Source organism: Ictidomys tridecemlineatus, chromosome 11 (genome assembly GCF_052094955.1).
Source record: "Ictidomys tridecemlineatus isolate mIctTri1 chromosome 11, mIctTri1.hap1, whole genome shotgun sequence".
Lineage (NCBI taxonomy): Eukaryota > Metazoa > Chordata > Mammalia > Rodentia > Sciuridae > Ictidomys > Ictidomys tridecemlineatus.
The window spans coordinates 96,723,154-96,746,175 of NC_135487.1; the positions used below are offsets into that span (position 1 = coordinate 96,723,154).

The 23,022-nt window shown below is 36.8% G+C and overlaps 1 pseudogene; it reads right to left on the bottom strand.

Moving 5' to 3' along the window:
- Positions 1-11,477: 11,477 nt before the first annotated feature.
- LOC101956423 (cTAGE family member 15-like) lies at positions 11,478-13,190 on the bottom strand (annotated as a pseudogene).
- Positions 13,191-23,022: the final 9,832 nt, after the last annotated feature.

Genomic DNA, 23,022 nt, shown 5'->3' on the forward strand with positions numbered 1-23,022 from the left:
TTTGTCCAACAAACTAACATCTCTCAGTTAATAAATTATGCACAGTAGTTTCTCTGGAATGAAGATCCCCATTTCCTAGGGTAACATGTCAGAAAGGAAAGACTAATCTTTTCAGAAGGAGTACCAGGGATTGAACTAAAGGACAACCATCACTGAGCAACATCCTCATTCCTAGTTTGTATTTTATTTAGAGACAGAATCTCATTGAGTTGCCCAGCACCTCACTTTTTGCTGAAGGGGGCTTTGAACTCACAATCCTTCTGTCTTAGCCTCTTGAGCTTCTGGGATTAGAAGCATGTGCCACCACACTAAACTCACTGTTTTCTAAATATAAGGTCATACAACACAATGCTTCCATTTTACAAAGAAAATTTGTTCAGCACTAGAATTTTGGTAGGAAAAGAAATTGCAATTTGTGAAAAGTGTACAAATAGCTGTTTCTGAACTCTGGAAATATTCAGAAAGGTCATGTGGTACTGAATCTGTCATCATCATCTCTGGTCATCTGGGGAATTATGACATGAATGGTGCAAGACTTTCTGATATTTAAATAAGTGGTAAGACCAAGCGCTCATGTAACAGAGTGGAAAGTCTTAAAGGTAATTGCCCCAGACTTAAATTTTTAGCTGCGTGTGGTTTGGTTTCTTATTACTATTTGATATGCTATAAAAGTTTTCTTGCCATTTAAAAATTCTATAATTTTTCAAAGATAAGTGATTTTAATGTATCTCCACTTTTTTCCCTAGGAAATAAACTAGAAAAGGAGAGTGTGAAGGAATGAAACAGCATTTGATGTCTCTTCTCTCAGTTCATTTAATGATGAGAATAACTCTATTAGTGGATATTATTATTAGTATTACTAAAGTGGTATTGAACTACATATTCAAATGAAGCATAGCTCAGGAAGTTTATTTTAAAGCAGGTAGCTTGATACAGATGCTGTAGATGAAAACTACTCTCATCAGTGACATTTACATCCAAGCAGAAACAGCTTTGGCAAGTGAAGAGGAATCTGCAGACTGGTTTTTGATTGTTATACTTGATAGCTAAATGCTCATATTAACGTTTGGAACTGAAGACAATTTGTTTGAGTTCCAGAAGTATTGCTTTTTAGTTGTGTTCCTGGACCAGTAATCTCTATGAAACTTAATATGATTTCTGTTGCTATAATTGAATATAATCCTGAATAAATGATAGCAAAAAGACATTTATTTAGCTCATGGCTCTTGAAGGTCAGAGCATGATGCCGGCATCTAGTGAGGCCTACTGGGTCATGAGTTAATAGAGGGTAGCCCATAATGTTGTGGTTCAATGGATCTGAAATGTCCCTTGAAGGGCTTGTGTTCTTTCTTTTTTGGAAACATGGTTGCACTAAATTGCCTAGGGCCTGGTGAAATTGCTGAGGGTACCTTGAACTTGTGATAATCCTGCCTAAGCCTCTTAAATGGCCTGGATGACAGATATGTAACACCATGCCTAGCTGATAATTTGATTCTGATACAGGTATATACCTGTGAAATATTCACCACAAACTAATTAATATATTTATAATCTCGCATAATTACATTTGTTAAAAATTTCTAAACTTTTATGCCCTAGTAAACAGCATAAGTGATTTAATTTACATTAATACACCTCTGGCCATTGAAATATAATTGGTCTAATCATACATGGTTGGGTAATGCCTTTTAACATTCGATACATTTAGGAAACCAGTGACTAGTAGAGAATGGTTTCCTTCAAACATTAGGTCTGGCTCATCAACAATTTAAGCATAACTAGGAAGAAAATATATATATATATTTGGATGTCTTTAAGGAATGAACTCTATCAGAACAACAACATAATTCATCTTCAGGAGCCAAATCCATTTCAAAGCGTCAACATCTTATTCTTCTCTTTTCTATATATATATAAGAACCAGGTTACTTAGAAGTATTTACATCCTATGAGAAGTCAAAAGAACACCTGAAAAAAGGTTTTTGAAGACTCTTAAATAAATAGTAGTCTTGAAAATGTGACCATAAAAACCAACTCAAGTTGTAAGCCCCTTCTTTTTAGAAATATTTCATATGCTGTTCTTTTTAAAAGTAACTTGTTAAAACTGATTTGTGTTCTTGTTAGCAACTCTTCTAACATTACTTTTAAAATAGTCTTACATGAAACTTTTTCTCTAGAAAAATTTCAGATTAGTTCTATAGAAAGTGTCAACAGGGCTACAGATGGAGCTTAGGTGTACAGAGCTTGCTTAGCATGTAGAAGGCCTTGCAGTTTAACCCCCAACATTGCAAGAAATGGAAAGGTAGGGAAAGTAAGGGGAGGGAAGTTAGAAAGAAAAAAGGAAAGAAGAAAAATTAATTAATTTAAACACGAATTATAAACCATCACATCAATTTTCAGTTTGCTTATTTTGTCAGAAGACAAGATTACTTTTTGAGAAAGATATGTAACTAATCACATTCACTGTCCGTGAAGCCAAACCAACACATACATATGATATAACATGGCACGACTTCAACATAAAGTGTGAGCAAACTTAATGGAAGCCCATTTTTAGTGGAGAACTTAATAATAGGAATATGTAAACAAGGATACTATTTATACAATACCTTGCCATCTGAACTAACTACTCAGCTATAAAAAAGTCAACATATCTTCTATTTCTTCTCACTCTAGCTTTTTTAAATGGAAGACTTTAGTCATTTATTTATTTTTCTGACACTTCCTTAATATTGCTCTCAGCATGATTTAGTCATCGTTCATCACTGTTGTGACTAAGAAATCTGACAAGAAGAATTTTAGAGAAGGAAAAGTTTATTTTGGGCTGAGATTTCATACTCCATAAGCAACCAACTCCATTCCTGGGTGCTCAAGTTGAGGCAGAGCATAATGGTGAAGAGCTTGATAAAGAAAAGCATCTCAGGACATGACAACAAGGAAGTAGAGAGAACTTCCTGTATAAGAACAAAATATGTACCCTAAAGGCAAGCCTCCAGTGGTCTGCTTTCTTCTGCCACACTACCTGCCCACAATTACCACCTAGATAATATATTAAAGTGGATTAATGCACTGATTTGGTCAAGACTCTCATAACACAAACATTTCCCCTCTAAAATTCCTTGTGTTTTCTCAGATATGAGCTTTTGGGGACAATTAATATCTAAACCATAACATAGCATCATTGTGAAAATAGTTACAAATGCATTAGGATTATGTTTCTATCTTATATAAAATCTGACTTTGTGTGTTCATTACCTAAAAACCTAGTAGACTTTTAGTTTCTCCTTTCCGGGGATCACCTCCTATCATTTCTTCTCATCTACCTACGTTTGAACCTTTAATGTAGTGTGTGAAATAGTATCAGGCTGCTGCTGCTGCTTCAAATCCCTTTTCTTTAGATGCCTGCTGAACTCCCACTGATGTAAGGAACATTCTTTTCATCCTAGCCTAAAATAAATCTTTTCACTTCTTAGTTTCTGATGCATGTTAAGTATCTGTATGTGTCTTATTCATCACTCTGTGTGGCCATCATTAGTAATGTGGTAAGAAAAATGAGCATTTCTTTGTTAACAGCTAGCTATTTTAAATAGTAATATTTAACTCATTTAACATCCTGTTGGGCACTACCTTTTCCAGTTTTCAAATAAAAATATTAATATTCTCAAAAGTTAAGTAGCCTTACTAAAATGACACCATCTATATTTGATAGAATGGAAGGCAGAATCTAGTTTTCCTTGCTCTTGTTCTTCTAAAATAAAGAGTGAAAGCTCAATTGATCTAAGTGTTCCTGTCTCTAAATAAAAAAAATAAAATACAACATAGGGATGGGAATGTGGCTCAGTGGTTGAGTAAAATCTGCAACACTCTAAGTAAATAAATAAAAGATCGAGAGTAAAATTCTATTTGATGTAAAAAAGACTTAAAATACAAAGTGTACAAAACATTAAACATTAGATGCTTGTTTCTCAATGTGTCCATTAAAATTATTTGAAACAAAGTACAAGTCTAGGACAAATGTATTAGCACTGCTATTATCTTTATATATTTTAGATTTCAGATGATTTTGCTTTTGCAGAAGGAAGTCCAATGAAGTTGAAAAGGAAGATAAATGATCAACAAACACATTTGTTTCTCACTCTTCTTGAGTTTTATTTATATAATGTAATATTTATTGGTAATATTTTAAGAGGAAGACAAAATGGGTGATGCTTCTGGGTGAAAGAAAATACCTCAGAGATGTGTGAATATCTAGTCTATGCAGAATTAACAATTTAATACTTAAACTGAATTTCATACTTAAACTGATTTTTTCTCATATTTCAACCATGCACTGATGCTTTGACTCAAGTTCAAACATAGGTTTGTTGGCTGTAACAAATGAGAGGTGTTGATACTGGGGTGCTGCATATGGTGGAGGCAGGAAGTCAATGAGAAGTCTTTACCTTCTGTTCAGTTTTAGTGTGAACCTACAATTAATATAAAAAATGAATTCCACTTGAAACAAAAATGAGAAAATCAACAAAGATCCCTAAATTTTCAGCAGCAGATAGATTGCTAATTAAATTACACTGAAGTCAAGTGATGCACTACACTCAGTAAATGATGCACTGCACTAGGTGAAATCATGAGCACCTATGTCAGTTACAGTCAACTTCAGGAACTGACTTGTGTGCAAAAATAAATCAAATTTCAGAAGGAGGTACACAGAATTATACCATTTATATAATATTAAAATATTCAAAATAATTCTATGTAAGCCATTAGAATGTACATGTATCAAAATTCTGAATCAGTTTCCACCAATGATAACACTACACACTCTGGAGAATGGTTACTCATCTTTTCGGGGATGAGGCAGAATGAAATCAGTTCTGGATGCATAGTTGAGTTCAACTCTGTATGCAATGATTTACTTTTTACCTGAGTCTTAGAACATTTTTGTTTTAGTGCTTTTTTTTTGTATGTTTTGTATTTCTGAAGTATTTCATTAGAAGATCACTATGGAAAATGATGCTTCATTGGCAGTCAGAATATTTTAAAAATAAGAAGTATAGCTCAAGTAAGTAATCTAGGAAGTTCTGAAGCTATGAAACTTTTCCTTTTGTTGGATTTACATGTTGAGGTTATCTCTTAAATCTGTAGCAAAAAGTGCTAAGATTGCCCCAGACCTCAAATGCTGTCACAAGTGGTAGATTGTCACCTTAACTGCTGATTGGTTATAGATTAAGACTTTCCATGTATCACGTGTATAGTTAAACTATCTGTATTTCTACTATATACATTATATAATGTAAAAAATTCTTATAAGCAATAGGAAAAACATTGCCATAAAATTCAGAGTTAAGCTTGTGTTTTAAGCAAAATCTCTATATTCATCCATTAAATGAATATTCATTCAACTATTGAGTGTTGACTGTATGCTCAGCATTGTCCAAAGTCATGGTGAAGGAGCAATGATGGAGATAGACTTAACATCTCATGATTCATATTTCTTTGTAGTGGATGGAGACAAAAAATAAATTAAAATAAAAATTTCAATGAGTGGTCAGTACCATGGAGAAAACTACAACAAACAAGGTCCTGGAAGTAGTAGGGTAGCCCAGCTGAATGGCGAGGTGGAAGGCCTCTTTAATTGCTGAATAGCCACAAGGAACCTTTCACTGGGTGTTCACATGATAGACATTTTAGGTTCACAGAATGGTGTGTGGAGAGACTGGAAGAGAGTGAAAGGTGAAATTGAATGAGGACTGTTCAAAGGACATAGTGCAGACAGCCTGGTCAGAGTCCAGTGGATGAAGGGACAAGTGGTACAAGAACAAAGATAGGAGCTAGTTATTAAGGACTTGGATACTGGAATAAGAAATTTATTGCTTAAGTTCAGTGAGTGTCATTGTGTGATTGAACGGAAGAACATTATATGACCTGATTTATGTTTCTAAATGATATTTCTATTGTGGTATGAGAGGGGGCTGGAAAAACAGAAGTTGGAAGAAACTCAAATTAGGATTCTGGTATAGGCAATAGAAGTAGTTGGATTCAGAAATTTTGTCATTGGATATTACAGGTGAGGGAAAAAGAAGAATTTTAAATTCTTTTTTTTATTGGTTGTTCAAAACATTACAAAGCTCATGATATATCTTCTTTCATACATTTGATTCAAGTGAGTTATGACCTCCCATTTTTACCCTAAATACAAATTGCAGAATCAAATTACACATTCACAATTTTTACATAATGCCATATTAGTGACTGTTGTATTCTGCTGCCTTTCCTATCCCCTACTATCCCCCCTCCCCTCCCATCCCATCTTCTCTCTTTACCTCATCTGCTGTTGTTCAGTTCTCTCCCTTGTTCTCCCCCTTCCCCTCACAACCTCTTATATGTAATTTTGTGTTACATTGAGGGTCTCCTACCATTTCCATATGCTTTCCCTTCTCTCTCCCTTTCTCTCCCCCCACTCGTGTCTGTTTAATGTTAATCTTTTCCTCATGCTCTTTCTCCCTGTTCTGTTTTTAGTTGCTCTCTTTATATCAAAGAAGACATTTGGCATTTGTTTTTTAAGGATTGGCTAGCTTCGCTTAGCACAATCTGTTCTAATGCCATCCATTGCCCTTAATTGAAGAAGAATCAAACCTCATTGTGAGATGAATTTAACAGGTGGAGCCAACATGGGATATGAAAGACCCATGGGGAGTTCTGTTATGAGGTGTTAGGTTTGTGATATCTAGACAAAGGGTCAAAGAAACAGTTGATGTTGAGAGGAATGGTAAGGAGAGGCCCTTGGTAGAGGTCTTCAGGTTACATTAATATATCTACTATCTTAGGTTTGAGTGAGAGTCATTGGGGGACATGTGCACTTACAGGAGATTAAAGAGCTCAACTCACATGGTGTGGAGGTGGATAATAGGAGAAGGACAAGACAAAACTGATACTTGCATGCATACATTATTTTTTTCTTTCTTTCAGTCTTCATAAGAATCCTTATTTTATAATCTAGATTAATGGACTATAAGTTTAACAATGTACAAGATCATCGGAGATTAAATATAAACAGTATAAACAGTTTAATTTTAATAGTGATTATATATATATTTTTGCTCTAGACGTTAAAACATACCTGTTGAACACATGCAAAAGTATAAAATATCACTTATGGAAATAGCAAGTGAATTCATTTGGAAAAATCAAAAATACAAAAGAAACAAAGCATTAGTCAAGAAAGCATAGGAACACATATGTCATTATAGTCCTATTTTCTATGTGGGAGAAGAAGGAAGAGTAAAACTAATGTAATGCTTCTGTGCAGACATAAAAATACACAAGAGAGAGAGAGATGATTGCCTTACAAAGAAAAGCAGAGAAAAATTAAAGATGCTGACCCCTGGACTCAAATATTTAGAGAGAAGGCAGGAGGTGATCCTTAAGTTTTTCCACAAGCAAGTGCAGGAACAGGGTAGGCACATGCTCTGTTGTGATAAAGTTGTATCATAACTTCTACAGAAGTTAAAATCATCATCTGTCACTTTCATCACACACTACCTACAGAAAAGTAAGGTAAATGTAATTGTTGGACTTAGCTTTACATACTCTAAAACTTAGGATTTACTGGATTCACATTAATAGGAATAAGTTTGAAGCAATGTAGCTGTTCTTAAATACTAATGATGCTTTAGTCTGTGAAGTTCTTAGTATTAGAAGAGTATTCTGGTACTCATATGAAGAATCTTTCCCTGGGAGTGGAAGTTAAGTGACTGGCTTCTTTAAAAATGTTATAGTTTCTGCATATGACAATGGCCCTTCACATACATAGGAATCATGTGTTCTTCAGGAGCAAGTTGCACCATTCCCTGACCCAATCAGATTGGGCTAATCAGATTATTTGTTGTGATAGTCATTCATCTGTCACTTGACAACAGACACACATTCATCAGCACTCCCACAACCTGGAGGCAGGTATTGTGCTTGGTGTTGCAACAGAATTATGCATAGTTGCAGTGCCTGAGCACCAGAGGTCATGCAGCGATTCTGACCATTTTCTGGCAATCTGCAAAGATTTTTTAATTGTTTGTGGTTGTTTCCAAGAGGCGGGAGGGAGACAGTGTGTGTGTGTGCATGTGTACATGCGTGCGTGCATATTTTGTCAGATTAACAGTGAAGTTTGGGGAAGGGAAAACAAAAACAACTAACACAAGAAATCACTGTTGTAGGTTTTAGATGTATGATGTAACTGAAGTACATAGTTTTCTTTTTATTTCAAAATTTCCAGCTCCTCCTCTCAGGATCACAGACCCTAAACTTGGATCCATTGACTTTATTCTGTTTTCTCTGTGCTTGTATTGCCCTGAGAAGCTGGTACAACTTCAGCAACATAACAGAACAGAATTAAATTTTCCTATTTAAAAGGAAAAAATATTTTAAAAGTTGATCTTTGTCTTCTGTGTCTTGTGTACCTCTATGAAGCTGTTCACTGAGTGTGTGAACATTCTCAGTGGTTGATCAACATTATGATGCTGTGGTGTGATTTTTAGAGCTTTTCACTTTGTAGCTCTATATAGATTTGAATTTAATGATAAATTGAGTTGATCTTAGTCTAAGGTGTTAAAATGCTTACACTTTTCTTTCTCCTTGTCTTTATTTCTCTTGTAGAATGAATGAAGAGTTACATTGAAAGGAGTGTCTTTGCACTGATGTGGCTCCTGATGGATGTGTCTTTAAAGAGGAAGGAAAGAGTTAGCAGTGAGGCTGATCCCTCCTAAATACAGAGCAAAATTTCAAGGTGATGTTAATAAAAAGGGGAAGGAATGATACACAAGAAGATTGGCAGCTGGGGTCTTTGAAAAGTAAACTGTCCCAAAACTCTACCTCGGAGAACTCTCCGAGCTGCACCAACCTTTTTGCAGTGCTGGGTTTCTGCATCATAGAGGGTTTTCTGAGGCTTCTATGATGCTCCTCCAACCTCCAGTAGTTCACAGTCAAGAAAGAGCAGGGACTAGACCTAGGTACCATGTCCCTGGGAGATCAGTTACAAGCCTGTGAACTTTGACACGTTCTGGTGAGGTTTCATTGTAGGTTGTGAGTGTGTAGTGCCCTCCCATGGGATTTTTGGAGACACTTTGAGAGCATACCTGGTGTTGTAATATGCTAAACAAAATGAGTTGATTTGAGTGGCTCCAAAGATGATGGATGCCATCGCTGCTGAAAAATTGCTAGGATGTTAAGTCCCCACTGAAGATTGAACCTGAAATGATGTTCAGAGAATAATTCCCTTTGCTAAGATGTTACCCATCATCTTAACTTCTCAAGTTGAAGTTTATGATAGAGTCATCCTTTTTTTCCACCATTGTTTACAATTTTAGTTTGTTATGTATGACAGCAGAATGTACTATAATTCATATTACACACAGAGTACAATTTTTCATATCTCTGGTTGAACAAAAAGTAGAGTCATACCATTTATGTCTCCATACATGTACTATGAGTAATAATGTCCAGCTAATCCCTGTGTCTTTCCTACACCCATGCACCCTTCCTTTCCTCCCTCCCCTTTTCTCCTTTGTCCTATATCGAGTTCATCTTTCCTTACATGCTTCCTTTTTTCTTTCTTCCTTTTTTTGTTTTTTTCTTCCTTATTTTCACCCTCCATCCCTCCTTTCCTCCATTCCTCCCTCTTTCCCTCCCTTCTATCATTCTCTGTACCTTCACTCCCTTTTCTTTTCTTGCAGTGTTGTGGATTACAGTCCAAGTCCATCCACATGGTAGGCATGCTCACTGTCATTGAGCTATATCCCCAGATTTGCTGACACTTTCTATGCAAGTAATTTGAATTATTTCTAAAGAAAAACTCTCACATTAGTCTAGTTTCAAGGTAATTTTAAGGAGTTGCTAACATGGGCACAAATCAGTTATGGCATGTCATTTCTCAATAGCTCAGCATAGCATAGCTAATGTTCCTAAAAAAAAGTAATTGAAAATTTTAGTTGGTTTTCATGTCAGTGTTTATAGACTAGTATTTATTAAAGATTCTTCAAAATCTTTTTTCAGATGTTCTTTTCTTTTGACTTCTCATGGTCTTGAAAATATCTAAGGAAGCTCATCATTATAAATACATAGAAATGAGAAAAATAGATATGACTTTCTAAAATGGATTTACCTCCTAAAGGTAAATTATGTTGTTGTGAAGATAAAGAGTTCAATGCTTGATGTACAAAAAGGACATCCAAAAATATTTTTTATCCCTGGTTATGCTTGAATTGTTGATGAGTCAGATATGAAGTTTGAAGGGGAAGATGCACAAATAGTCATTGGTTTTCTAAATATCTCTACATGCATGACAACTTCGAAGGCAATAGGCCACCATGCATGATTCTACCTATGGTTACATATGCTTACATGGCCAGAGCTAAAAGTTGCCAAATGAAAGTAGCTTGTTTTTCTCTCCAGCACCTGTATCAAATGACTGGCTTTCTTTATTTTTTCTTAAAGAGAGACTGAGAGAGAGAGGGAGAGAGAGAGAGAGAGAGAGAGAGAGAGAGAGAGAGAGAGAGAGAGAGAGAGAGAGAATTTTTTTTAATATTTATTTTTCAGTTTTAGGTGGACACAACATCTTTGTATGTGGTGCTAAGGATCAAACCCAGGCTGAATGCTGGCTGGCGAGCGCGCTACTGCTTGAGCACCATCCACAACCCACAAATGACTTGTTTTGAAGTTGACTTCCCTGAGCCTTTTCACTATCTGAACATACAAGTCAAAAACACTTCAGTCATACTAACAAGGATACTCACTGCAACAATATTGTTCTGACCATTAAATGGACAATAAGGTGACCCTAGTGTGTAAAGAACAAGACTCACTGAAGGTGTACTGCATGTTGGTGCATGACATTTTTCTAGGTTTTATAGGCCGTGTTGAGGAACCAGCCCAAACAACTTGAAATAGCACTCAATTCATAGTTTAATAAAGGACACATGTGGCTTTGGGAGAACTTCTTTCCTCTGAAAGTGTTTCTTCAAACAAGATGAGAGTCAAAAATAAGGTATAGAGAACACTAAGTAAAATGGCTGTGCTTTGTGGAATTGGCAGGATTCATCAATACATGTAACAATGCTTTGGTCCTAACATATATCAGTGTAGATCAACACAGGCACAGTAAGAAAGATAGCTGGCATAAAACACCAAAGTGAAGGGGTTAAGCTGCCTTACTGGGTTCATTTTGCCACTCTGGTGGCACTTTCTGTTTTCTCTATAAACAGAGTTTCCAAGTACTTTCCCACTTGGCCGGCCTATCTGTTATTCATACAGTTGGAACCACCAGGAAGAGATGGATCAGTTTACCACGTGTGAGGCCTTTTCTTCCACATTTTCTGCCCATTGCATGCTTTTGTTTTTTCATCTCTTCCTAAAAACCTCCCTAATCCTGATCTCTCATTAGTCCTTATGATTTTTGTAAGTGTCCTCTTTTTTCCTGTTCATGGAGTCATTTAAATACCTTGCTTTAACTTATCACAGCTGGATTCTCTTCCTTCTCTGCTAGTTGCATGGTACAGAAAATTCTCGGGGCCCCTTGACCCTCTTGCTCCTCCCACTGGAGTGACAGGTGAGAGTGGGAGTGGACCATTCTTCTCAAAATGAGGAGGTCTCCTTTCAGATGAAGGCTGACCCATTGGTGATGGCCAATTTGGAGAAGGCATTCTGCCCATTGCTGAGTTGGAAATATCCAGTGCATCATACAGATCTTTTCCTACAAGTTCAAATCTAAGCTCCTTCTCAGTTAATTTTTTTCCATTGCGAGCATTTTGTTTCCTGAAATAACTGAGGTTGCTTTCAGCAATCCGATCTGCCAACTCACTAGTATGTGCTTCTTTCTCAGAGGAAATAATCTGTCCCAGACAGGAATAAATGGTAGTCTCTAATTCTTCTTCAAGATATTGGGCTCACTTTCTGTAGGTCTCCAGCTCTTCCATTGTATGGCTCATCTTTTCTTTGACTTTGGAAAGTTTCTCCTCTCCCTATACCTGGTAGTTTTCCTCCACTCTTCATTTCCTATGCATTTTCATCATATTTTCTTGATAGCATTCCATCATGACTTTAAACTTCTTCTGTAGGGTCTCATTCTCACTTTCAAGCTGTGCATTTTCCGACTGCAAAGATGCCTGTTCAGTCTGCAGAGTTTAAGGTGTTCTGTAAGGTCTTCTGTGGTTTTCTCCACTTCAGATGAGAAAGTACATTTTTTATTTCTTTCTCCTTCCAAGGTTTCTAAGGAGGCCTTTAGCTTAGCAACATAAACCAGTTTCCTCAAAGCTCCTTTGGACTCATTATCCAAGTGAGCACCAATTTCTGGTTCACTCATCCTTCCCAATGCCAGGTGAACACCATCCCTTTGGGCTCCCATGCTTGGAGAAGACCTATCTTTCATCTTCAGTAAGCATTCACTTGAAGACTCCATGTGATTTTCTGTATCCCTTAGAACTTGTTCTGCAGCTACTTTAGAGTCCTCCAATGTGATTTTTGCTTTATATTGGACAATTACTTGTTCCCTCTGTGCTTCAGCTTCTCCTTGTATTGTTGGTCTCTTCCTTTGCTGAAGTTGGGAACTTTCATTCAAAGCCTCTTTGATTGCCAGCTTCAGTCCTTCCCCATTCACTTGAAAGAGTCTCAAGTTTGTTTTAGCTTCAGCTATTTGTGATCTCAGGGATTTAGCTTCCCCCTCCAGGGACTGTATCCTTCTTGATTTTTGCGCCATCCTTTCATCCTGTTGACCATGTTTAGCCTTCTGTGCTTTGAGCTCTTCTTCTAGAAAGAGCATTTCAACCCCATGGCTGAATTCAGACCTATGCAGCTTGACCTCTTCTCAAACCTGCAATCCTTTAAAGATGAATCTAAGCCTTCATGTTCTTTTTGAACAAAGCTAAATTTTCAAGAAATCCACATTTTTCTTTAATAAGTCCACCATTTTTAGAACCAGCTTTTTTTTCTCTTACCACATAAAGTCTGCTTCCAACCAACTGAAAACTTCTCCAGAAAAGTGAGAGAACAGCAAAAAATCAAATAGCTGTACACATCACCAACTCCCAAGGAAAGCCATAAGAAAGAGGGACTGGCTTCTTGTATTCAGACAATGCTGACACAACCCTGGGTGATTCTTCCAGGACCACCTACAAGTATGGCTGAGAGGCAGCCCATGGCTTCTCCATCACACCAAGACTGTTTTGGCTCTTGACACCACAACCACAGCCTGCCCAGGCAGGCCAACACAGGATGTGGACACTCATGTGTTTAGTCAAGATCTCAAACCTGCACCAGGCAACGATGCAGACCACTGAGATCCCCTTCAGGGGGGTGGGGGTATGGCGGGGGAGCCATGGTCAAGGGCTTTCAGGAGTCTTGTGCTCTACTGCCCATCAGGGGAGTCTTGGCCCCTTTCCTACCAAGTGCATCTTCAAGTGCCATGGGTTTATGTCCCTCCCACTCCAGCCAGAGAGCAGTCATCTCCATGTCACCCACCTCTTGGTTTGGTTTAGGCCAGGCCAAGGCGGGGCTTGGTATGAAGATTCCCTATCACTCAGTTTGATATCACTCAAATTCTAAAGCTGTCTAAACTGTTAAAACATCTTTTATGCCTTATATCTGTATTTTTAGCGCTTGCCCTTTTGTTTTAGTGACTCATTTTTTTCCCTGCCCTTGTGTTCTCCTTATTTCTTTCCTTCCTTGCTTCCATCCTCCCTTACTGGTTTTTCTAATTTTTTTCTTCTTTCTTTTGTACCTCCCTCCATCCTTCCATCTTTACCTCCCTCCCCTCCAACTTTCCCTTTCCCTTCCCTCCCTTTTCTTTTCTTGCAGTGTTTGGGGTGAAATTCCATTGCTGTCCCCATGATAGGCAAGGTCACTGCCACCTAGATACATCCCAGACCTTCTGACACTTTCTATGCAAGTAATTTGAATTATTTCTAAAGAAAAACTCTCACATTAGTCTACTTTCAAAGTAATTTCAGAAGAGTTGCTAACAAGGGCACAAATCAGTTATGACAAGTCATTTCTGAGAAGCAAAGCACAGCTAATGCTCCTGAAAAGGAGTTGAAAACTTTAGTTGTTTTTCATGTCAGCATTTCTAGACTAGTAGTTGTTGAAAGTTCTTCAAAATCTTCCTTCAGATGTTCTTTTCTTTGGACTTTTCATGGGCTTGAAAACATCTAAGGAAGCTGGCTGGTCCTTATAAATATATAGCCAAGAGAAAGATGGATTTGACTCTCTGAAATGGATGTACCTCCTGAACATGAATTATATTGTTGATTTTAAGACAAAGAGTTAATTGCTTGATGTACAAAAAAGATATCCAAACATATTTTTTTTCCTCCCGAGTTAACACTTGACTTGTTGATGAGTCACCTATGAGGTTCAAAGGAGAAGATGCACAAGTAATCACTGGTTTTGTAAGCATGCAAGTTCAAACCTATAGGCCACCATGCCTGATTAGACCTGTTGTTATTTACACTTACATGGCCAGAGCTGCATAAGTGTCTAAAAGTTTCCAAATTAGAGTAGTTTATTTTCCTCTACAGCACCTGTATCAAAATACTGGTTTTCAAGTAATTTTCCCTATTCTATTTTTCATCTGAACAAGCAAGTCAATAATACTCTAATCATAGGAAGAAGGATATTCTCTGTTACATCGGTGTTCTGACATTTAAAGGACAATAAGGCGACCCTGGTGTGCAAAGAATGGGACTCACTGAAGGTATACTTTCTTTTGGTGCATTACACTTTCTAGGTTTTACACGCTTTTTCAGGAACCCACAACAAATAGAAATAACACTCAATTCATAGTTCAAAAAAGGACACTCGTGGCTTAGGGAGAACTTCTTTCTTGAAAGATTTTTTCAAACAAGATGAGAATAGAAAAGGAGGTATTGATAACACTAACTAAAATGCCTGTGCTTTGTGGAATTAGCAGGATTCATCAATACATGTAACAAAAATTTGTCATTGAATTTTGTCCTAACCTGTATTAATGTAGATCAACAGAGGCATAGTAAGAAAAATAGCTGTTATAGATCAACAAGGTGAAGGAGTTCATTTGCCTTATTGGGTTCATATTGCCACTCTGGTGGCACTTTCTGTTGTCTCTCAACAGAGTTGCAAAGCACTTTCCCTCAGAGCTGGCCACTCTGTTATTTATATAGCGGAACCAATCAGTTTACCAACTGTGAGGCCTTTTCTTTCTTTTTTCCTGCCCACTGCATGTTTTTTTGATTCATCTGTTTCTACAAACCTCCCTATTCCTGATCTTTCCTTCATCTTTATGATTTTTTTTAGTGTCTCTTTCCTCATATTCATGGAGTCATGTGGACAGATATTATACCTGGTTCTATTGAACTGTACTTAGTTCTTTCTCACCTCTGTGCTTGTCTTACCAAGTCACACCTCAAAACATACTAAAACCCTTTGAATTTGTTATCAATTAACATTTTAAAAACTCTTTAAAAACTGAACAACTTCACATGCAGCAATAGTCCTCTTGATCTGCTAGCAACTCCCACTACTGAGATTATAATTGATTGAAATATATAGTTCCAGATCTTTTTTTATATATTTATATCTATGTATCTATCTATCTATCTATTTACAAACATAACATCGTATATTGAAAATATCGTTCTGCCTTTGGAGCTCTACATTGTGTTTTTCAGAAGGAGGCCTATTACACAGAGATGAATCAATGTTACCTCGATTGAGTTCACATTGATAATTGCACTGTAATTCACATTATACTGTTCTACCTACTAATGGACATTTAAGCTATATACAGTCCTCACTCCCCATTAAGCAAAACCACAGTGGAGAGATATATAGATGCTGTTATGAACATATAGATAAATTTTCAAGGCAGTGTTTTCCAAAAACCAGTTAGTAAAATGAATTTAGTAGTTTTCAACCAGAAATTAGCTTCATTCCAGTTTACTGGTATAAGACCCATACTGTATCAGCATCTATTATCCAAAAGTAGTACAGGCAGAAGTCATTATGGATAACAATCAGTGAGGAATCCTCAGTTCATTTTATACCAACCATGGCTGCAGACCTCCATCCACTCATTTAGAGAAAGTGATGTTTTATGCTGGCAAGGTAGTGTTGTATATAGGACTGATTTCACAACAGGTGAGACTCTTGAGGTAAAACAGACCAATTAGTTTTTTTAAACATGTAGACTTTCTTTTTCAAGTCCCCAAATTTTCTCTTTTCAATTAATAGTGGCCTCAAGTATCAGGCAGATTCTTCACTGACATTCAAACGTGATAATGCTGCTTCTTATTTTTAAGTAGGAGACTAGACTCCTTAACTTATTTTAAATGTCAATGCATATTTTGCATACACACACACACACACACACAAACACACACAAGCAGGAACAGAAAATTAGATCATATTTTACACTTGAATGAAGCTCTAACTACTAGTTCATAATTAGGGTATTTTTAAATAAGTGGTCTGTATTTGTACTGGGGAAACATTTTTCAAAGTGTGATTTCTGGATTGGTCCAGGTTGTTGAATTTTCACTTGTTGGCAATGATATAGAAATGGAAAGTGAGAGTTTAAAAAAATTATACTAGTTTGCAGAGTCATTTTATGAGTATCAAATCTAAGAATAACCAATTGGGGAATTACATCTTTGTTTTTTCAATTCAATGTCCTAAATAATTTAGGTGTATTTTACAAAAGTCTCCCAGAAAACTAAACAATGACTAGGTCAATCCTCATATCAGTGAACCACAGCAGAATGCATTTCTGAATTTCATGAAAATGGTCATAAAATAAAAAAAGGGCTGGGGTTATGGCTCAATGGTAGAGTGCTCCCTTAGTATGTGCAAGGCCCTGAGTTAGATCCTCAGCCCCATATGGAAATTAATTAATTGATTAATTAATTAATTAAAGGTTTAAGAACAAGGAGCAGGAGGAGGAGAAGGAGTAGGAGAAGAAGTAGAAGAAGTAAAAGAAGTAGAAGAAGAGGACAAAGAAGATAACAGAAGAAAAATGGGAACAGAGCGAGTTTAATTTGTAGTTTCCAATTCTAAAATGTTTCCTGCAAACTTCATTTTTCTTTGTTTTTGAGATCTCCTATGTCCATGACATGTTTAGTTGTGTTTCTGGTTAACTCTTACTATGCTCTATTTATTCTGTTAGGGAAAAATTAGCTGACATGCCAAAGAAGACTTTAAATCAATGAAAATATTTTTTAAGCATCATATTAATTTCATATTTGCTACCATATTACTAAATACACTTCTCTGTATAAAGGGACTGCCTTTGTTGGGAGTTTAAAATATTCACAATTGCTAGATTCCAAGTACCCAGAAATCCCATTGTTGTTTATGTAATAGTGGCTTAATCAGATTAAATGCTGTCCTCTGGAATACAATAGAATAGGAATAATGTACTTATAAGATTCATATTTAAACCATCTGTATTTATAAAATAGTATCCTAAGAATTATCGTTCCATTTAGCATAAATTATAGCAAAAGTATGGTCACTAACTTAAATAAAGGCTGTTACTTAAAAACTAAAAATAAGAAATAAGTCAAATAACTTTATTTATTTATTTATTTTAATATTTTTATTGGTTGTTCAAAACATTACAAATCTCATGATATATCATCTTTCATACATTTGACTCAATTGGGTTATGAATGGTGGACACAACATCTTTATTTTATTTGTATGTTTTGGTGAGGATCTTACCCAGTGCCTTGCACATGCCAGACAAGTGTGCTCTTGCTTGAGCCACATCCACATCCCCAAATTAATTTTGAAGAGAGAACAAAGTCATCAGGTTTTTGTGTGGTCTGAATTTTGTGTAGCAGGTTCTTTTAGGTGGAACAAACCCTGCAGGAAACTCACTTCTACTTTCAGAATGCAGGGAAATGGGGAGGAAATTCAACTCTTGAGGGCATGTTATATCTAGCATCAGCAAAGTAGCAAGGCCATAAGCAATTCAATGAGGCCCTGACTCTACATAAAAATACAACAAAAGGCTAGAGATGGGTTTAGTGGTTTATTCCCCCCCCAGGGTTCAATCTAATAAAATAAGAATAAATAAAAATAAATAATGTGGTTGAACCCAGAGAGAAAAATCCCTTTGGAATCTATTTAGATAGCTATATGCAGCACTCAGCTGTTGTTCTCATGAGTCTTTGGGGTCCACAAAAATAAATCTATAAAAATAAAGAATCACATCATAATTAGTTAATTGATTGAAGGTTTAAGAAAAATATTTTTTTCAGAGAGAGGCTCATGTTGACCATCTATCTATTTTCCTCATTTCAATATATAGAAAATCTTACTTCCAATGAGGTATCATGAGAGCAAAAAATGTCTAAAGTCATTTTGAAAAATTGAGTCACAGAAGTATAAACGTGTGGTGTGTGTGTGTGTGTGTGTGTGTGTGTGTGTGTGTGTGTGTGTATGTGTTTAATTTTTTTCTTTGGTACCAGGGATTGAAACTGAGAGGCACTCAACCATTGAACCATATCCCCAGCACTATTTTGTATTTTAATTAGAGACAGGGTCTCACTGAGTTGCTTACTGCCTCCTAGTTCCTGAGGCTGGCTTTGAACTTGACATCCTCCTTCCTCCTGCCTCAGTCCCCCAAGCCACTGGGATTACAGGCATATGCCATCTTTCCCAGCACAAAAGTTTCATTTTGAAAAAATAAGATAAGTCATGGATTTAGCACCAAGATGTATCTTCACCTAGAGAATTGTAATATGTGAAGTGTGGGAACTGGGAAAAGAGTAACAGAAGTCAAAAGAGAGATCATGAAAGACTTGCATTGATAAAACATTTTGTACTGTCACAAAGGTCACATTACCATTCTTTGGAGAAAGACAACTTATTCAGGAAAAGGTACTGAGACCATTTTGAAGATGCCTTATGATGTAGGTAAGAACATGAAATCCAATCCCTATCTCACATAGACATTAAAATAAACTCCAGATGCTCTGATAAATCAAATATATAAATCATCAAAGTCCAGGAAGAAAATAAATGAGTGTTTACACTATATAGGAGGAATTCTAAACATAAATGTGGAGAGCAAGAAGAGAAATGTTGTTACTAATGCATGTATATATATGCAGGTATGTTTGCCCATATACACACATACATCAGGATACATTGCTCTTGTACTTTTCTGGTGTTCAAATAAATCTTTGAAATAATCAAATTCATACAGACAGAAAGTAGAATGGTGGTTACTGGGATTAGCAACAGGGAAGTGGCAAGATAGTATTAAAGGAGGAAAAGTTGAATGGGTGAGTAGAAAAGTCCTGGGGATGGACAAAAGATGGTGATGGCTGCATAATACTGTGATTCTCTTTGGTGCTATAGAACCATACTGTTAATAACTCCATACACATAATAACAATGACACCCTTGGAGAGGAAATGACAGGCACTATAGCCCCAATGCAGCAAGGGGGCTGACATGGCCCTGCAGTATTCCAAGGCAAGCTGTGAATTTACAAGTTTTTGTGGTCCTTGTGGGACCGCATTGGGCTTTGGGTTATCTATTGAGCAAGATGGAAAATCACAGGAAAATTTCACATTATAGGGTGACGTGGTCTGTCTTCTTTTTTTCCATTGTATTGAAGATGAGTTTATTCTAGCCTCATGTTGACCAAAGTCCTAATTGCTGATCTACTTTTTAAAATTTTTCATTTGCTTTCATGAGTTATCCAGGACAGTAGAGTGCATTGATGCACTTGGAGAGTTCCTATATCAATTGTTTTTTTCGGTTCCCTGTGGCTGCTGGTGAAGGAGTAGAGTGAAGAGGCCTAATTAGGCTTGGGGATTGCCAGGAGGAGGTTCCCGCACTATGCTGGAGGCAGGATGGAACCATGCCTACCTTGAGCTCAAGCTCTGCCCTGGAGCCAGGCCCCAGGGAAGGCCCATTTTCTACCCGCCACTGCCTGATGCCTGTAGATCCTTCTGCCCTGCCAAGGACTGCCTTGGCTCATCATCAAACATCCTTGGGAGCTCAGGATCTGCCCATATTTCCCACAATGATATGAGGCAGCAGCCTGGGGAAGAAGGTCATCAAGGGTCCATCCCGCCTTGGGCTGACCCCTGCCACAGCTCAGACTCATCGCAAGAATGACTCCGCCCACTGTCAGAGGCTCTCCAGAGCTCAGTCTCTGCTGCGCACTGACTCCCCCTACTGGTAGACACCTGTCAGATTTCAGCCCCAGCCCAGGTCAGCCTTGCTGACAGGCATCAGAGCCTGGCCCAGGGTAGGCCTTGCTCCTACCCACCACCAGCAGAACCTCACCAGAGCTCAGGCCAGATGCAGGACTGCCTCTTCCCACTGGGAACACATTTTTGAGTCTTATTTGGGCTTGTGAGTTCCAGTATATCATTGTGTATATGTTCTGCCGAATAAGATGACACATTGTAATACAAATATACAGTTTAATTAGTGAGAAGTTTATTTTAACCCTTATAAGATGTGAATTCAGACATGACACTCTGATTAGCTTGTACCTAAGACTTTAATGCCTCAGTGTATCATACTCTGCTTCTTTTCTTTGTTGTGTGGCCCCTCCCATAATTTCCTCTTTCTTTTGCTATGCTTTAATCTAACATTTCTAACTTTATGATAATACCCCTCTCACTTTTTACATGCACATAGTATATCAGAGAGTTTTATGCATTGTACATGACATTTGTCCCTTGTTATTTATATCATAAGGAAGAATCTCAAGTTCAGAAAGTTTTACTGATTTACCCTACCCAGATCATACAGTAGCCAAGAATCAGGCCAGGATTTCTGAAACCATTCTTTTAACTACATAACAATAAACAGTCTCAGCATGTTTGTTGAGGACTGTTCTCCTGGTTGCAGGAGTTCCACAATTAAAACATATTTAATCTTAGCATATATAAATGAAAGATTAGCTTAGTAGTTATCTATTCCATCAAAGTCTTAGATGAATCATGACAATAAATGCGAAATGCTCATAACAGTAACAGGCAGAGTAGATAAATTGTAACATGAATAATTTTATCATTTTAAACATTTAGATCCTATTAATTTGCTCAAAAATTAGACAAGTTGTTAAAAGAGATTCTTTGGAGACACAAGTTGGAGGTTATGCTAGTAGTAAAAACCCAGATCAAAAGAAAAAGAGTAGATTTTTCTTCTCTTGTGGCACATACTCTTTGCCATCTATACTATGAGGTCACAACTGTGACAGTGGTTAAATCTGATGTAAAAATGGCCTAAAATATTCAAGTCCATCCAGAAAGTATTTGTAAGCTTGTTATAGATAATTACAAAGCTTATTGTGCTTCAGATGTAAACTAATAAACCCAGGGGAACTAGGATTCTGAGTCACACCTTTAGCCCTATTTCTTAATTTTATGTTTTTATTTTTGTATTTTTTTTAGAGACTGTGTCTCACTGAGTTACTTAGTGTCCCACTTTTGGTTAGGGTGGCTTGTACCTGATGTTCTCCTGCCTCAGCATCCAAAGGCATTTGGATTACAGGTGTGTGCCACCATGCCCAGGGTAGTGGGACATTTAAGAAGAAACGTTTAGAAAATAAAGTTGGAGTGTAACGTGACTTGCAATTTTTCTGGAATAACATTTAGAAGACCCTTTTGTGTTTTCCTTAAGAGTGAAAGACAAAGACAGGTCCTTTGGGGAAACTACTTATCACAATAGAACTAAGTGAAATGATAGTAGGCAACTGATAAGGACTACCATGCATTCCTGTGCCAGTGAATGTTGCAGGGAGACACTGCTAATGTGAAAGAAGTGGGAAAATGTCTGCACATCAGGAGATGGATTGTGTCCATTCTTTTTCAACCAAGAAATAAGGAAGGGTCACTTTTCTTGACACTCTAGAGAAGAAACAACAGATGAGAGGTTACCAGTAGTGAATGTGTTCTTTGATACCAGGAACCCCTGAAGAATATGGAGATTAGTGAAGGAAATGGGTATGTGGAATGACTCACACAGTTGACCAGTTGACTAGAAATAAGAAGCTGAGGGTAATTGACAGAAGTATTTAATCCCCTGTGTGGAGTTCAGTTATCAACAGGGAAGCTCCTCTGTGGTTGACATAAACTGGATCCAGAAGATAAACTCTACATAGTATTTCATAATGAGGTGTAGGGTTCCTGTATCATGGTCTTTTAATCTTGTCCAAAATTTTTTTTCATGACTCATCACACAAAATTTATTTAATATTTGCAGTGGCAATCACAGCTTTTCATAACACATTCACTTGTTTTCAAAAGGAAGATGTCTTTTTTTAAGTTGTGGATGGACAGAATACCTTTATTTCATTCATTTGCATATGGTGCTGAGGATTGAACCCAGTGCCTCACACGTGCTAGGCAAGCACTCTGTCACTGAGCTGCAACTCCAGTCCTGGGAAGATGACAATTTTAACACTGAGAAAGGACCTGCTTTCCAGGTAACCTTAATGAAAGGAGAATATTATTTTAAAGGGATATTTGTATATACTGATATACTTAATATGTTACTAAAAATAATATAAATAAAGCACAGAAAAAAAATTTCACAGATAGCCTTTGTAGACTTAAAAGCATGATTTTTTAATCATCCAGAAGAAAAGTTGAGATTTGAATTCACATCTTAGAAATGTAAACATGAAATATTTCCTTGTTAAATTGTGAGATCTGATTGACAATAGGAAAAATGAAAATTTACTACCAGAAGTCCAACAAAATCCTTTTAAAATTTGTTGATTAGAATGGAACAGATTTTTTTTCCATTTGTATCCTTTGCTTTTGGGACATTTATTATTCAAACAAAAACAAAATATAATGATAACCTGCAGTTGAAATTAGTCCTTCATATTGGGTAACTTTAACATACCTCTCACTACTGGACATGTCTTCAAAACAAAAACAAAATGAGGAAGCTATAGAACTACATAACACAATTAATAATTTAGACTTAACATAGATATATAGAATATTTTATCCATCAATGAGCAAATAT